This window comes from Artemia franciscana, chromosome 7, assembly GCF_032884065.1.
Source record: "Artemia franciscana chromosome 7, ASM3288406v1, whole genome shotgun sequence".
Lineage (NCBI taxonomy): Eukaryota > Metazoa > Arthropoda > Branchiopoda > Anostraca > Artemiidae > Artemia > Artemia franciscana.
The window spans coordinates 56,007,920-56,026,933 of NC_088869.1; the positions used below are offsets into that span (position 1 = coordinate 56,007,920).

General features: G+C 35.3%; 1 protein-coding gene across 1 annotated transcript in view; it reads right to left on the reverse strand.

Annotated features, from left to right (window-relative positions):
• The window catches only part of LOC136029486 (SANT and BTB domain regulator of class switch recombination-like), an 84,350-nt gene extending 79,780 nt beyond the window's left edge, over nt 1-4,570 (reverse strand). The window contains exon 1 of the mRNA XM_065707915.1: nt 4,505-4,570. The gene's annotated coding sequence lies outside the window, so the exon portion shown is untranslated. The remainder of the gene's footprint in view (nt 1-4,504) is intronic.
• Between the last annotated feature and the right edge of the window lie 14,444 nt (nt 4,571-19,014).

The following is a 19,014-nucleotide window of genomic DNA, read 5'->3' on the forward strand; positions in this document are numbered from 1 at the left end:
CATTAAGATCTTATCACCCGTTCGTAAGTTAAAAATACTTCATTTTTTCTATTTTTTTCCGAATTAACCGACCCCCACTCCGCCCCAGATGATCAAATCGTGAGAACGACTATTTCTAATTTAATCTGGTCCGCTCCCTGATACGCCTGCCAAATTTCATCGTCCTAGTTAACCTGGAAGTGCCTAAAGTAACGAAACCGGGACAGACAGACAGACCGACAGAATTTGCGATCGCTATATGTCACTTGGTTAATACCAAGTGCCATTAAAACATTGTCTGAATACAACACCCTTTACACAATGTATTATCGTGTACCTTGTTTGCTATTCAAATGCAATTGGATGTTATGCCATTCGTATGAAAAAACATTTTTCGAAATTGAGCCTCGAAAGTGTAGTTAACTGAAGGGTGCACATTCCGGCCATACCCGATCGGTGGGGCATGCGCCCCACGTTGGGAATCACAGGTATGAAGGGCATATAATCACCAGTGTCTCAAAGAAGTTGCAGACAAAAGATTCAATTATATTTCTGAAAATGAAAATAATTAAATGACATATTTTTCTTTAAGCATTTTTATTACCATATATATACCACTTTCAAGTAACATCGCTTAATACAAGAGTAAAATTTGTAAAATCGTTGAATGGTAAGACCACTCAGGCAGCAACATATATATGCTAAATATGTATATATATATATATATATATATATATATATATATATATATATATATATATATATATATATATATATATATATATGTGTGTGTGTGTGTGTGTGTGTGTGTGTTTTCCGAGGGGAATTTTCCACTGAGGTATTTTCCAAGGGGGGGGGGGTATTTTACGGAGAATTTTTTCTGTTTGGGGGAAGGTATTTTCCGGGGTGGGGGTATTTTCGGCGGTTATTTTCCGGGGAGGTCTTTTCCGCGGGGGGGGGGGTTAGAAGAAAAGGGCAGCTTGTCAAAAGTAAAAATGAAGAGCCAAGACACACACAAGGTTAAAAGAAATGTGACACCGGGCATGTGAGTGAGTCAAAAATAAAAATGAATGGCAAATACACACGCGGTTAGAAGAACTTAAAAAAAAATGAGAGAAAAACAAGAAAAATAAATGTAGGCAAAAAATCATCAAAATTAAGCTAAAGACAAATGGCACCGAATAATTTAAGAAGATTTAGCGCTCTTTTGAAAGGACAGTGGGAACCAACACATTGTTATTGTTCAAGTTTGTACGGATGAAAGCGTTGTCAAATTCTACGAGTTAATTCTTCCGATCTTTCAAGTGTAAAACTACCACAAATCACCATTAATAAATAAATGAAACCAAATCGAACAGATATTACAATGGATAACCTGGTTAAACTCAGAACGAGCAAAAATTTTCAGGAGTAGGGCTGACAACCCCAATGGCTTCTCAAGGCCAGAACGAAATTTGTGCTTCACTAAAAAAATAAAAAAATAATAATAATAAGTAACCGTGGATTGTCGGTTTAATATACATATACTGATATGTATTCCTTAAAGTCTTAATGATTCCTTATTTATCAAACAGTTCGTGGTAACGAACTGTAGTAAGGAGCGACCCGGCTCAATAGTAACCAAAACTCTAAAAAATTGAACTTTGATATCAATAGCTACATCAAAAGAATCGCATTTTGATGCTGATTTTAAATATATAAGTTTCATCAAGTTTAGTCTTACCCATCAAAAGTTACGAGCCTGAGAAAATTTGCCTTATTTAGGAAAATAGGGGGAAACACCCCCTAAAAGTGGACACAAGAACCCTACTGTAGAAGTTTCAAGCTCCTACCTACAAAAATGTGGAATTTTGTATTTTTTGCCAGAAGACAAATCACGGGTGCGTGTTTATTTGTTTGTTTTTTTTTTTTTTTTTTTTTTTTTTTTTTTCTTTTCCCCAGGGGTCATCGTATCGACCAAGTGGTCCTAGAATGTCGCAAGAGGGCTCATTCTAACGGAAATGAAAAGTTCTAGTGCCCTTTTTAAGTTACCAAAAAAATTGGAGGGCATCTAGGCCCCCTCCCACGCTCATTTTTTTCCCAAAGTCAACGGATCAAAATTTTGAGATAGCCATTTTGTTCAGCATAGTCGAAAACCACAATAACTATGTCTTTGGGGATGACTTACTCCCTCACAGTCCCTGGGGGAGGGGCTGCAAGTTACAAACTTTGACCAGTGTTTACATATAGTAATGGTTATTGGGAAGTGTACAGACGTTTTTAGGGGGATTTTATTTTGTTTGGGGGTGGGGCTGGGGGGGCTATGTTGGAGGATCTTTCCTTGGAGGAATCTGTCATGGGGGAAGAAAAATTCAATGACAAGGGCGCAGGATTCTCTAGCATTACTATAAGAAAACAATGAAAAATAAACATGAAAACGTTTTTTCAAATGAAAGGAAGAAGTAGCATTGAAACTTAAAACGAACAGAGATTATTACGCATATGAGGGGTTCTAAAAATACTTTAGCATAAAGAGCGAGGTATTTAGGAGGAGATAAATACCTTGCTCTTTATGCTAAAGTATTTTTAGTAATTTCAACTATTTATTCTACGGCCTTTCTGATTCAGGGGTCATTCTTAAAGAATTGGGACAAAACTTAAGATTTAGTTTAAAGAGCGAGGTATTAACGAGGGTACAAACCCCCTCGTATACATAATAAAAATATAAGGTTATGAAAGTTTGTTACGTAAGTTAATTCTTAAGTTACGTATATTTTTTACTAATAAAAACGTTCATTAAAAATTAAAAGTTCTAGTTGCCTTTTTAAGTAACCGAAAAATTGGAGGGCAACTAGGCCTCCTTCTCCACCCCTTATTTCTCAAAATCGTCTGATCAAAACTAAGAGAAAGCCATTTAGCCAAAAAAAGAATTAATATACAAATTTCATTTTAATACTTTATGTGCGGAGAGCCAAAACCAAACATGCATTAATTCAAAAACGTTCAGAAATTAAATAAAAAAAAACTAATTTTTTTAGCTGAAAGTAAGGAGCGACATTAAAACTTAAAACGAACAGAAATTACTCCGTATATGAAATGAGTTGTCCCCTCCACAACCCCTCGCTCTTTACGCTAAAGTTTGACTCTTTGCCACAATTCTACTTTTTAAAACAATTTAAGCTTTAGCGTAAAGAGCGAGGGATTGTGGAGGGGACAACTCATTTCATATACGGAGTAATTTCTGTTCGTTTTAAGTTTTAATGTCGCTCCTTACTTTCAGCTAAAAAAATTAGTTTTTTTTTTATTTAATTATAGTCAAAAAAATGAAAATGTTAAAGTTGTATTTTGTTTTAAGTAAAGTGCAGATTATGTTCTGGTCTTGAGAAGGCATGGGGGTAATGAGCCCTATTCATGCTAATTGCATACCCCCCTATACAAAACTCTCCCGCGAAAAATGTCCGCATGTTTCCCAATAAAAAATGCTTTCTGTAAATAATGGACAAATTACAAAACTTTAAAAAGCATTTAAACTTCCACAATGGGGCTCCCTGATTATTTTGTAGCTAGGGAAGGAGAGAGATATCTTAAAGTGTGCATTTTCATGTCAAAACATCCCAGCTCTCATAGACCCATCTCATTGACCATAATTTCAGAATTAGTTATAATTCTAATTAGAGGTTGACGTAGAGTTGGATGGATAATCCCCTGGGCCCTAACCAGGATTCTGTTTGAGTGGGAAGCGAGGGTATTTTCGTAGAGGGGTGATAAAAAAGAAACTGTGAAAAATACATGAAAAATGTGAAATTGATATCTATTCCATAATGGTTTCTGGGGATACTTCTGGTCTACGCTGTTATATGAAAGTAGACAGTAATGCGAAACCCCAAAAAGAGTAGAAATTATACTGTATAGAAGGAGGGCTGCCCCTTCCTCATCCGTACCTCCAGCTCATGGATGCAAAAACTTCGGAATGTGCTTATTAGATTAGAAATCGTGAGTTCAAGGTCTTTGATTTAAGTCCAAAGTGATTGAAGACCATCCAGCAGCGTGTGGTGGTGTATTCCGAGGGGAATTTTCCACTGAGGTATTTTCCAGGGGGGGGGGGTATTTTACGGAGAATGTTTTCTGTTTGGGGGAAGGTATTTTCCGGGGTGGGGGTATTTTCGGCGGTTATTTTCCGGGGAGGTCTTTTCCGCGGGGGGGGGATATTGCCCGGGGGTAAACACCGGCCACCAGATACTTAGTTCCTCGAGGAGGGGTCGTAGAAGCGTGTCTTTCCTCGAGAAATGAGAAGATGTCCATTTTAAAATGCTTTAGTAGGGAAAGGGGGAGAAATCCTATCTCATTCCCGATAATAATAAAATCGTTGTAGTACTAGCTCCCCTCCCCTGAGAAAAAGTTCTGACAGCACATTTGGCACTGGAAATGGCTTTAGCCCCCTCAATTCGAACCAATGAAGGGGGGGGGGGAACTTCTCTTATAAATCAAGCAAAAGAAGATTCTTATGAATTATAGGTTTGTTCAGACTAATTATTGTCTCTTATACCTTTTTCCATCGAAATGAAGCTGACAAGATAATTCTGAAACACAGTACATTGAATAATTCCCAACACATACTATTGATACTTTAAGTGCTCATAACTGCAAAGATTACCGTTATCACAAATGATAAATAAACAAATTTAACAAGAAATAATACACAAAATCTATCTCAAATTTTATATTTGTCACATACCATAAAATTGTGCCTTTTTCTTTTTCAATCTGATATGTTCTATTGATTAGACGAACATTCGGTTTCCATGGAGTAGCAAGGGGAAGGAACCACTCTTCTCTTTTGGAAGACAGATGAACGAATCGACCGGAGGGAAAATGTGGAAGAAACGAGGTACATTCTCCAGAGGAAGAATTTCATACTAAAACGCCTCACTTTTATAGAATTTTTTTTAATGCCATCTATAAAAAAAAGGATCATCAAATTACTAGAAATATTAGGCCCGTTTCAGCCACCCTAAAAAATTTTATTGGTGTTCTTAATGAGATTATGCGACAATTCGAATCAATGATGGATTTGGGAGCAAAATTTAAAGAGTGATGTGATATTTACGGACAGAAACCGTGTTTTTTCCAGTTGTATATTGCATTCTTGAAATATTTTTAGATCGTTATTTATGGATTCAGCAATTTTATATTTTTCTCCCAATTATTATAACAGACCAATACCCACTGATTGTTAATAGGTTGCTAGTTCACAGTCATGTTTCTACACGGTGGCAGAAAATTTCTAGTAACAATTCTGACGGTATAAACATGCCTATAGACACCAAGTCATGACGAGACCACTATAGGGGGTACATCTCCCTCGCTTTCTGATAAAAAACCGAAAACACAAGTCGAGGTAAAATGATATGAATTAATTTGTGTTTTCGTGTTGCAAGATTTTTCATTTTAGTTTTATATTTCTAATTACGATTTAAAGGTGGCGTCTATAAGCCAAATTCATTAAGGTAGAAATTACGTAATATGGTCAGGTTGCAATATGTAAACACTTAATAACTGTGTTTTCTCCAGCACTTTAAACTGGTGTTCCACACAACTTAACAATGGTAAGGATTGGCCCCTGATGTCTCAAGAAATGCGTAAATTGTCTTTAACCTCTTGGGTATTTTAATGTCATTAACCTATTTGTTTGATTTTTTATGCCCTTATCCCCACAAAATAATTTTCAAGCTACTTAGGGACGTATTTAGAGGGGGTTGGCGCAGAAATACTGATATTTTTAGATTTTCCTATTTATTCCAACTTTCATGTAATTTGTATCCCCTGATCCCCAATTAGCACCTGATCCGGCTCAATAGTAACCAAAACTCTAAAACATGGAATTTTGATACCAATAGATACATCAAAAGAATTAAATTTTTATGCTGATTTTAGATATGGAAGTTTCATCAAGTTTAGTTCTACCGATCAATAGTTACAAGCCTGAGAAAAATTGCTTTATTTTCGAAAAAAGGGGGAGACATCCCCTAAAAGGCATATAATACTCAGATTATCAGAATCATCAACCATCAAATTCACACCATCAAAATCAAAATCACACCATCAGATTCAGCGTATCTAAGAACTCTACTGTAGGGGTTTCGAGCTCTTATCTGCGCAAATGTAGAATTTTGAACTTTTTGCCAGAAGAAAGATCACGGATGCGTGTTTATTTGTTTGTTTGTTTTTTTTTTTCATGGGTGATCGTGTTGACCCAGTAGTCCAAGAATTTTGCAAGAGAGCTCATTCAAACTGAAATTAAAATTTATTGTGCCCTTTTTAAGCGACTAAAAAACTGGAGGGCAACTAGGCCCCCTCCCGCGTTCATTCTTTCCCAAAGGCATCGGATCGAAATTTTGAGATAGCCATTTTGTTGAGAATAGTCGAAACATTTAATAACTATGTCTTTGAGGACGACTTAATCCCCTACAGTTCCTGATAGTAATAATCGATAGTATCGGTTACTGGGAAGTATACAGACGTTTTTAGGTTTTTTTCTGGGAGGAGGTCGGGGGAGAGGGTTACGTGGGATGATCTTTACATGGAATAACTTTTCATGGGGGAAGAGAACTTCCATGAAGGGGGCGCTGGATTTCCCAGCATCATTTAAAAAACAATCAGAAATTAAAAAAAGCAAGTTTTTTTCAACTGAAACTACGGAGCAACGTTGAAACTTAAAACGAACAGAATTTATTACGTATATGAAGGGGTTTGTCCCCTCGTCAATGCCTCGCTATTGACGCTAAAGTACTTTTAGCAATTTCAAAAAAACCTATTTACTCTAATTAAATGGCTTTTGTTATTCAGGAGTCATTCTTATTCTAATTAAACGGCTTTTGTGATTCAGGGGTCATTCTTAAAGAATTGGAGCAAAATTTTAACTTTAGCATAAAGAGCGAGGTATTAACGAGGGGGTGAACCCCTTCATATTGCGTATATGAGGAAGTTCGCCATTCGTCAATAGCTTGCTCTTTACACTAAAATCCGAATTTTGTTAAATAATGGCCGATATAAGCAATGATTTTTTTCCAGTCAATCTTAGCATTAATTTTACCTTAAGCAGCTTCATAACTATGATTTTTATGTGATAATAAACCAAATATATTATATGTCTTCGGCTTGTGGTTTTTATAAATAAAAAACAACTTTTTTAAAACTGAAAGTAAGGAACAGCATTAAAACTTAAAACAAACATGAATTATTACCTATACCTTTAACAAAAATTGTCTATTGTTTATTTCAGTCATTTGAGAAGTGCTCAACTTGTGATTTTCATTTTCATAAAAAATGGTTTCGATCTCTTTGGCCGTTTCGTTACTATGCCTTAAAAAATCATTTCCGCAAATATCGCTAATCTAAACTACGTGGGAGAAATTTTCAATTTTAAGTGACAATTGAGCTATAAAATAAAATCAGTTTCTTAGCCTGTCAATATAATATTCCCGGATTTACAATATGAAAACTAAATTGTCACTGAATGTGTTAAAATATGTAAAAATGGGAAATAAGAACCAAGAGGGAGGAGATGTGCACGGTATTTAAAATTCAGGGAATTTTTTCCGGTATTTCTGTTAATTTTGATTGTTTTTCAGTAAAGATACCAAAAAAGATGTATTTTCATGGACTTAAAAATTAGTTTTCGAAATAAGGGGGCTGATACACCCCCCCCCATAATCGGTTAGATTGAAAGCAACAGTTTCTTCATTCACCCTAGACAACATCGATTTAAAAGAAAAGTGTCTTAATGAAAGAAAAGGGATCCTTTGTCTGAGAGGACACGGGTTCGAATCCCGGTGTACCCAATTCTTCGGCTTGGGACGGGGGTCAGTGGTGTGATCCTGTAAGCTTAGCCAGAGTCGACCCAGCTCTAAATGGTACCTGGAGAAATCTGGGGAAGGTAAACAGGAAGGGTGTGCGAAAGCACAGGATGGCTGGCCCCCAACTCCCCATTGCACTTCCTGGCTGAAGGGCCAAGAAACGGAGATCAGCACCGCCGGTAAGGACTGTAAAGTCTAATGCCGTATCCTTTACCTTACCTTTTATGTACATTCAAATGAAACATCTTTTGATAATCTTGCACAATAAACTTCTTTTATAGAAAAGTAACAATTTTGATATTTTCTCAATAGTAATTTTAGATTTTAGGCAGCGCAATAGCGCTCCCTGCCAGTCATGAGCGCCCATAAGCTGAATTTTAGGGAGTGGGCCTACCTGCTCTAATCATCACCTCCAATGCTGTATTATAGAAATCTCAAAACAAAAATATAAAAATATAAGGCAGTATCATTTAGCCAGAGGGGTACTGGAGCTTCCCTCTGCCCCCCTTATGGATGCCCCTGCTTCCAGTTTAAATGTTTACCCGCTCCCTCCCTAACTTAATACCTGAAGATAATCTTAGGTTACAAGCTAAAGTGTGTTGTTTTTCAATGGAATTATGAACAGCTGCTAGTTAAAAATATTCTAACTACAAAAAAAGTAGAAGCTGTCAAAGTGAGTTAATTTTCGATTATTGAAAAGTCAAGTATCAATATTCAGGTATCAATTGTAAATTATAGAATGGGCTACCCCCTTCTTTGTTTCTTTGTCCCCTTGGACCTTGAAAGAAAATGTTCTGAGGTATACTTTACTGAAAAATACTTTTGTGTATTCAGTGAAAAAATTAAGTTGGTAGTCTACTTAAGTTTTTAGCCCGTACACACTCGATAATTTGTATTTATAAAACCTGGTTTAAAGACAGTAAAATCCGGTTTATACCGGTTATAAAAACAGGTTTATTGCTGTTTGTATACGCAGACAATTGGCTTCGGCTCAGTGGAAAACTGCACTGTTGCTATATTTTAATAAATATTTAGTTGGTATTTTGGTTAGGTTAAGTTACATTTTGCGTGCAGCTCCGCTATACTTTGTCCCCGGCCACGCACCCCCTAATGGACAAATATACAACCCATATTATATATATCCCGTCTATCTCCCAGGCGTCTCAATTTTTTCAGACTCATGCCTGTAGATCCAAATTCTCGGGTGTGTACTGGCTAACAGATACGTACTGGTTAATCTAACGCTAGTCTGGGTGTTTAATTTAACCAGAATTGACTTTGAAAACCAATAGATAACTATTCTTTGGATAAAAGGACAGAATTGGGTATATTGGGAAGGAAACTCGTTATAAAAACAATCATTACTTCATAGTATGCAGGAAATTTGCAGTTAATAGATATTGGATATTCTTCCACTATATTTTACCGCCAAAACCCTCCTAATATGCCAATATATATCCAAAATTATTTATTTCTTATGAATTTACCCATGTTCCAACCTGTTTGGGAAAAGAAAGAGGATCAATTTGACAGCTGGATAGTTAAGTTTAAATTTTCTTTTTCCTTCGCTATCATTTGTTTTAATACCTGAATATATAAGAGATTTAAGTTGAGGGGGAGAACTGTCCTGTTATGAAAGAGATACATTTTATATCGCCGTTATAAAATCAAAACCTGGTATCTATGCAGGCAGGAGGATTTTTGAGTATCTCTACTCCTTCTGGAAACTATTCTTAGTCGTAGGAAATTGCATTAAGACAAGTCTACATGTGTTACAATCTACCAAATCAATAAATCTTTCTGTAATTTTGGTTTGAGTTTGATTTTCTTTTAAGATTAAATACATAATAATTAAATATATTCTTTATTAAATAAATTGATCCCGTTGCCATAAAACCTTGTCGTTTAAAATTTACTGTATTTTGCCTCATTTTACAAGCAATTTAATGGCTCTTTTATTTAAAAGTTTTTTCCTAAAAATAAAAAAAAAACTTATTCCTACGAAAAAATATGCTGAAATTTATTTCCTGTCACCCAACCACGACTGCAATTTTAGCGTCTGCCCCCACCCCCCCAAAACAAATGTGCCAGCACACTTAGTGGCAATCCTGGCAATAAAAAAAAGTGAAAATAAAGATAGGGTAGGAGCTAAGTAGTGAGTGTTAGAGTACCCTAAAAATACTCTTTTTAGAAAGAAAACCTTAAATAATTTTTTAATTACCCTTTACACAAATTTTAGGCAATATAGGTTTTTCGTTATAATAAAAATAAATACAGAAAATTACAGTAACAATAGTAACAAAAACACTCATTACAGAGTATTGAAAGTATCAAGGACATCAAAATCAGAACAGTTTTGAGTCCTAAACTCATCGTAGGCTTATTGACTAGGAAAGTGCAGCGAGGGAAGGCTTTCAAGAGAAGTCACATTTGCTCCCTATTTATCATAAAAAACGGTATTTGTCTGTTATAGCGCCGACTACTCAAGAAGTGAAGTTAGGTTTATCCTAGTGAAATATAAATAAGTATCATACAAATATTGAACACATTTTTGTTATAGATTTGCACATCAGGGCGGAGATAAGTATAATGGGTCTGGATGCAAAATGTGCTGTGTACAATTATTCTGCATATTATGAAGTAAGAATTGTTCTCTAACTTTACACTGTCCAAATAATTTAACAACCCCCCACCGTAAATTTGCAATCATATAGCCCAACTTATATACCTCCCATCTATTATGTCACTTGTTTTTGTCTTGTCTCACGCTAAGCTGACAGATACTAACGAAAGAAACCTGTTCAAAAATGGATGAATAACTTGAATGGTCGGCGCTATAACAGACAAGTATACAAAAAAAACTATTCTCTGAAAAATATACTGTGCTCCTGCCACCTCTAGCATTTTTGTGAATTGACGCCACTTCAAGCGATTCCTGGAAACTATTTTTTCCAAAATTTTCTATTGGAAGTCTGAAAATTATGAAATTTTAAGAGGAGTAACGCATTTTTGTAACTTGTCCACGACGAACCGTGAAAATAAAAGAGAAAAACAAATTAGTTAAACTTAACAATATTTTGAGTTCTAATGGCTACTACATCTTCCAAGGGAAACCACATCATATTCAGCTGATTGTTGTCTAATTTATTTTTTGCCGATTTTTCATCCACGTTTTTTTGTGACTAGTACTACCAATAGCTGCATTTAAAGGCGTTTTTCATATAAATTGAACTCTCAATTCTTCTTCTTCTTTTATGCATAGCCTAGGTGGTTCTGTAAGTTTCCAAATTAATCAGCTAAAACAATCAGATTTTAAATTCGATGTCCCTGGTACTTTAAGGCATATAACAGAATATCTTACTAATCTAATATCCTATCAGTTGGTTATAGTTTATTTACATAATTATTCTTATTTCATTTACTTAATGACAAGGTCAACATGCATTATGCAACTAATAGTTGGATCACAATTCAAACGGGGCAAGTGGTCAAATACATTAAAAAAGCAACAAATGTCAAAATCCAGTAGTCGTTATTGTCAATCCTGTGCAAGTAGTATGATAAAAACCTAGCCTTACAAAAAGATGGAGGCTATGGAGTGGGAGCTGCCAATGGTAAGCTCTTACTTTTAAAGCTTGGGAGAGAAGACTTTTGTGTCGTATTACTATCAAAACAGACAACTTTTTGATTCCCCTCTTGAGCTTTTTTCCTCACAAATATAACCCGTTGTCACCTCCACTGGGCACAGTCAATAGCTTGGGCCCTAAACTCGCATTTATGGGATGGTTAAGCCCAGAAGTATGGTTATTTGAACTTTAGACTATTTTGAACAAACAGTTTTTTCTTAATTTTGATCGGATTCATTTAGGGGTATTTTTCTAAATTTTGATCACATGCAATCGGATGAGGAACCTCCAAAGTTTATACGACTATCCCTTCTATAAAAACCCTAAATTTTATCAATGGGTTACTCGCTATAACATACAGCCCTTGCCCTGGGGACTGTGTTTTTTTAAAATCACGGTTATTAATCACGTTTTATTATTCGATTGGAAATTAAAGTTTTAGTGCCCTTTTTAAAAGTCAAAAGTGATTGGAGGAAAACCAGCCCCGCCGGTAAAAAGACATGTGGAAAAACCCCCTGAAACTACCACCTCGCGCAAAATACCCCGTGAAAAATCTCCACCGAAAAACAACCCTTCCGGTTGGTTGGTATTCAATCACTTTTGACTTATAAAAAAGACTAGAATTGCCTGGGGATTAGGGGAGATCCTCCTCTCGTCTCTCCCTTAGAGCGTGTTCTGTTTTTATCCGAAGGCTCATGAGAACTGAGATGTTTTGGTATTAAAATGCATTGCTTACGGATAGTGTTTGGTATTCTGAAACATAAAACATTTTCGCGTGGGAGTTTTCTTATGGGGGGGGGGGGGTCGGGAGAATCTTCCATGAGAAGAACAATTATCTTGGAGGGGGCTAGACTTACACATTAATTCCTCTTTTTTCACTTTCCTTAGCATTTCTGAACTAAATTAAAAATAAAAGAACTCAAATAAAATATTCAAATTTGGACAACCATATTTTCAGCTAGGGGGCATTTTCCAAAGGAGGATTTGTTCAATGGGAAGGGGAGGGGTAATATTTTAATTGATGTTTGTTTTTTTTCGTTTCATGTATTCATTGATAGTAATTATTGGCCGTTTTAAGTTTGGATTATTGAAAAAAAATCCTTGTCTTAGATTTTAATATGCCTTTTTTTTGGAAAACATCTTTTTCTAAATTTCTTTCTCTAAATACTTTGACGAAAACGGGGTAAGCTCTAGAGTATATTTTTACTGTCCAACATGCTTTAAACTTACAAGCCAGGAGACAAACATCCCATACCAGGGGAAGTTAATGAATTTAGAATACTTTCGATCAGTCCAGATAAAAAAAAAAGTTACCGGGACTTAGGCACAATTCATCACTTGACAGTAAAGTCCTTTTAGCATAAAAGAAAAAAAAAATAGACTTGATCTCCAATTCCAAAGTAAAAGTCTCACTTCAACTTTACTGATTAGGCTGCACTGAGAAGTAGGATTTGGGTAAAAAAAGAATGGATCGGGAACTGAATTTGCACTGGTTTGTTGAGTATAGGAAACCAAGGTCAGAATATAATAGGGTTAAAAAAAAATTAAAGAGAGAGAGAGAGAGAGAGACGAATGAAGGTTAAGGAAGAAATTTAATCAGTACGGTACTGTACTGATTTATGCTGTACTGTCCAGGTAACTGCTAGCAACTTTGTGCAGGTGGGCTAAGTATTACATAAGAGCCAAGTTGTAGTGGGAAGGCTAGATAAGAAGAGGAATACTTATTGGGGCGTTAATTGAAGAAAATATAAGGGGGTTATATTTTCCAAAATCTAGGGAGCAACTTTTTTCTCAATCAAAATACCAAAAAGTTATTCCTTAATGGAAAATGCAAAAAAGGTATTTTCATAGTCGGGGGGGGGGGGGTGGTAAAAATCTTGAGATGCAATTATTTCGACAGATTTTTCAGCAAGGACTTTTACCAATTTATCTTCAGCGCTCAAAAGTGATCAAAGAATAAAACAGCCTTACAGATTACTCAAAAATAAAAACTAAACACGAAGAAAAAACCAAAAAGGTGGAGGGAAAATGAGATTACCATTTAAAATTTTGATTCGGAACAAATTCTACATGTGGCTACTGCCACAGCCTATCCATTGACTCGGTTTGAATTGACACGACTAACTGATCTTTTATTATACCGAGAATCAATGCTTACTGATTCAGTTTTTATATCATCATATTAGTATATGGTATTATATTATATGGTTTACAAAAATATACCTAGCATTAAACAGTTCGTGGTAACAACTATAAGTAAGGAGTGACCCGGCTCAATAGTAACCAAAACTTATTTTTTAGTGCGCTATTTAAGTGACCAAAAAGATTGGGAGACAACTAGGCCCCCTCCCACGCCCCTTTTTACTGAAAATCGTCCAATCAAAATTTCAAGAAAGTCATTTTGTTCAGCATCGTTGAAAAGCCGTAAAACTATGTCTTAGAAGATATCATTCCCCCCACAGCTAGGGTCGTGTCCAAGATTTTTTTCGAGGGGGTTTTACAAAAGGATTTTTTCAGGGGGGGGGGGTACACAAAAAATCTAAAATACATAAAAAGTTGTATATGACCATTTTTGTCACATTTTTACTAGTCAGACGAACATTGGGGGGAGGGGTTCACACCTCTTATAACGCCTGGATACGGCCTTGCCCACAGCCCCTTTGGAAAGGTCTTTAAGTAACAAAATTTGCTTATTGTTTACTCATAGTATTTGTTATTGGTAAGTATGCATACATTTTGCGGGTGATGGGGGCAAATTTTCTGCTCGTATGATTTTCCATGAGGAGGGAAGTTTCTAGAAGGTGAATTTTTCAGGGGAAATTTGCCAGAATTCCTATACGAAATTCTTCTCGTATCTTGCTTTCACTTTGGCGTATCAATTTTACGCATGGAGATGTTAAGAGTAATTCTCCGAGGTATATTTTCACCAGGATTGAATTGTCTAGAAAATAAATCCCTGGGGAGGCGGAATTTTACTGTGGAGGTGTAGCCTGATTTCCTGGCATATTTGAAGACGATCAGAAAATAAATTTAAAAAAAATTCAACTGAAGGCAAGGAGCAACATTAAAACTTAAAGCGAACAGAAATTATTACGTATGTGTAGGGTTGCTCCTCCTCAGTACCTCGCTCTTTATGCTAAGGTTTGAATTTTGTCCTAATTCCCTCAGAACGAATCATGATCGTTTATTTAGAACAATAAGATGTTGCTTTCTAAAAAAAACTTTAGTGTTAAGAGCGAGGTGTTGCGGAGGAGCAACACCCTTCATATACGCAATACTTTCTGTTTATAAATTTCTGATTATGCAAACACGAAGCATGAACCTCAAAGTGGGAATAGAATTTGCCTTGGAAGATTTTTTGTTTTTTAAGTGCATTTTCAGGCAAAATCCAAAGCTATTTTATTTTTATGTTCCAAGACTGTTCAAGACACATATAGTTTTCAGTAAAGCGCCAATGACGCAGCAGGTTTTATTCTTTTACAGTGAGAGAAGGAGTCAAAATGCGAACTTTTGTTTTTAGTGAAAATAGATTTTTTAAGATGCTGAAACCACAGAATTAAATCATGTAAACATTGTCTTTTTTGGCAGAAAATTTTGCGAAAACTTGGAAAACCGATTTTTTTAATAAAAAAAATATAGTCTTGCTACACTTTGTGCAGAAGGGGAGGGTCTGCAGCTAATATCAGTTTTAGCGAAAATCCCCCCTCCCGTGGCTTGTATTTTGATATAATAGGTGTTACTCTCGTCGAAAAAATTTCTCGATTAGCGTTGATATGGTAGTAAGAGTAAATGCTGAAAGAATTCAGCTTGAATGTAGTCATTTCCTTAAAACAAACTCATTTCTTGAAACAATGTATATATTCTACTAGAAACATAAGTAGTGCGTAATAAGACTGCTAAAGTTGAATAGTGGAATCAATTTTGTATTTGGTGATGATCAAATTACCGTCATTGAACTACCTGTTTGATTACATAATATTGTTTTTTTTCACGAAGATAAACTATATTTACATAAATTGATGACTTTCATGCACATAAACAAAACCAAATCATCATTATGTAAATGATAAAACCACTTTTCAATTCACAAATCGTAATAAAACGAATTAAGGCATTTTCTGCCAAAAAAGACAATGTTTACATGATTTAATTCTGTGGTTTAAGCATCTTAAAAAAAATGGACAAGGAGAGATTATGGGCACGAGCAAATCGCGATCTTGTCATGTGTAAGAGGTTCCGAAATCAGCAATTAAATACAAAGCTATAATGTACAGCTCTTTTAGTTTCCCACGAACTTTGCTTCGTTCAACATGACAAAACTTTTATCATTTTGAGCCGGTTTCCCTTGCTAAAAGCCTAAGGATAGATATACAGAGCTACAAAATGAAGATTGTCAAGAGCGTAGCTATACACGGAGCAAAGGTGTTCAAACTTAAAAGAGAGAGCTTTTAGATAGAAGTCTGTTGATATGCTGTACTACGTCAAGACAATATCGCGTCAAAACAGTTTTTTTTTCAAGTACCGAAGATAATAAATAATTTTGGAACAGAATATCGTGGACAAGGTCCCTAATATAACAATTTATAATACCAAAGACATATCAAGAGGGGATGGGTCTGAAGGGCTGAGGAATGTATTAATCAATAGCTGGATTATGTGAAATACAAAGCGGTTACACTATAAAACTTGAAGGTGCATAGCGTCAATCAGGGATGATATCGTCCTAACATTCAGTAGTTTTATCAAAATGTCTGGACCTTATCATTATTGGTTCAACAAGTTCTTGGAACGTCCATAATATTTCCACTGTAGAAATCTGAGTTGAAGCGGGTTGCTTTGGGGTCTGGTCCGGGATTTATGTAGCCATTTTGATCGCTTTATTCCCTGCAATGGTCCAACATTACACACATCTTTTGTCTGATTGATTGTTGCTAATTTGTTTGCAGTCATGTCTCTACTTTGTTCAACCAATTACTCACGCCATTATCTCCGCAGGTGACATAATTAGAGTGTTTTGCTTGAAAGAAGATATCAATGGATAATTCATTGCGTTAAGATTAGCCTATTCATGATTGTACAGAGGCGTGTTCGAAGGAATTTTAGATATGGAAGGGGAGGGGCTATTTTCCAAAAACTAGCCGACTAATGTGAAAATTGGGTACTTGTCCATTATTCAGAACATATTCCAAGTTCATTCAAATAGTTTTCGACTCCCTTAGTCATCCGTGTTGTGTAAAAAGAAGAAACATTTAGGATATACTAAAATATGTGAAAAAATAAGAAGACGAGCAAAAAAATAAATAAAAGAGCAACATAATCACAGCAAATTCCAGAAGGTGACACATCATTTTGGCCGAAATTTTTTTTTGCTTTTTAAATTCACCATCTATTAATACATTTCAACAGGAAAAATTCAAATGAAAGAAATTATGTGAGCTTGGCTTAACTAGTGAAGAAGACCTCAATTTAAGCACAAATTCTTCAGAGCCACACCTGAAGCGTAAAATAGATACTTAAGCGCTACAACACAGAAAAACAAAGTCTACTTCCCTAAAAATTCTGGGAGTCTAAAACTTCCTGAATTAAAAATTTGCCTTACAACAAGAAAAAAAAACGGATTTGCCCTCATCCTTCTCACAGGAAGTTTCTAGTATTTACCAAAAAGAATTTATAATTTAAACTTTTTCTTCAAATTTTCCACTAGTGGAATTACATTACTATAAAGTACTTTACTATATAGCACTTATAGTACTAAATAGTACTTTATAGTACTATAAAGGTAAATATGTACTAAAAAACTGTTCCGTTTCTGTTGATGCTTGAATTATGCAGATTCATCTTAGTTTTGACAAGATTCTGCAATAAACTAAATTTCAGCTGGGGGGTAGGGGGGGGGCAAACTAGGTTCTGGGGAGAGGCAAACTGAGGTCTGGGATTGGCAGTCCCCCTCCTCTTCCTGCGCGCTAGCAAATTAAGACTTATATAGACGTGATCTCAGGATTGCCAAGGACACCACTAAGTCTAGATTAAAAACTCAGGAGATTCTAAGTGATATCAATATTTTAACTAAAAAAGTTAAATATAGGCTAAATATTAGCTTTATTGGTAGTTTCCCCAAAGGACATATCCAGGGGGTTACCGGGTTTGAGACTACCACCACGAAATTTTTGTCCGATCCGTAAAAAAAGTAGCAACCATGTATATAAACAAATTTTGATGTGTTTTGTAGATTGTTTTGTACCCCTGTCCCTTAACAAAATCCTGGATAAGTCCTTGATTTGTCCTTACCGCTGGTAGCTTTTAACCATTACGCACGCTGAGCTAAGAAAATTCTCTTCCCAAATCTGAAGATTTTTGTAATATTCTCACGTTTCTTTTCATTTTGTATATAATTTGCCTTTTTATAAGCAGTACCCCTTCCTGAAATTAACTTTTATAAAAATTTCAAAAAAGTAATTTTTTTTAAAAAAAAAAAGTAAAGGCTATGTTAAACTTAAGGTCGGAAAAAATAGCCTACCTGCAATAGTTCAAATTGAAACGACCAGAAACTACTATTAAGAAATCAATAAAACTTAAAACGAATAGGGATTATATAAACTGACATAGTAAAAAACATAGGCACTAACATAAATGAATCAATAAGTCTTAAAACGAGTAAAGCTTAAATTGAGTATGTAAATCAAACTTGAAACGAACGAAAATCACAATAAACAAGATTTTGGGTTTTGCTCCCTTCTCTCACTGTATAAGTCAGGTTTGTAAATTCAGCTTGAGTCGACCGCGGGGTTTTTGTTATCTGATCTTTGAACTATTTTTAAAATTTTTATCAGACGTATTTGGGGAAAAGGGCATGGGGAGGGAGCTATTTGCCCTCTGATCATTTTTGACTTTTAAAAAGGGCATTATAAGCTCCAGTTTCCAATCGAATGAACCCCTACCGAAGTCTATATGATCATCCATATGAAAGGTCTTTTTTGGCCGATTTCGGTTCAAAATAGTCGAAAGATTTAATAGCTACGTCTTTTAAGATAATTTAACCCCTCAACACCCACGGGGCAATGGCTAAAAGCTTTGAGCTTTGGCTATTTTTTACACGTTGTATTGGTCATTGGGAAGTATATAGATATTTTTTCAAGGGAATTATTTACGGTGGGGGAGCAGTTATTTTATACGGGGAGATTTTCACATTGAGAGAGTAGTTCTTGGAGGTAAACTTACAAAAAAATTTACACAGGAGGAAAATTTGCCAAAAATTAATGGGCGAATTTCGTTTTAATTTTTAATTTTACGTTGAGCTAAATTCGAACCTGCATTAGTTGAAAAACGTTCACAAATCAATTAAAAAAAACAACTTTTTTTAAACTGAAAGTAACAAGCGACATTAAAAATTTAAATGAACAGAAATTATTCTGTACATGCAAGACGCTGCCCCCTCCTCAGCGTCCCGCTCTTTACGCTAAAGTTTTTATTAATTTAAAAAGTAGAGTTGTGACAAATAGTCAAACTTTTAATCAAAGAGAAGGATTTTACAGTCAGAGAGATAAGGTAATCTAAGTAATCTAAAGGTAATCTAA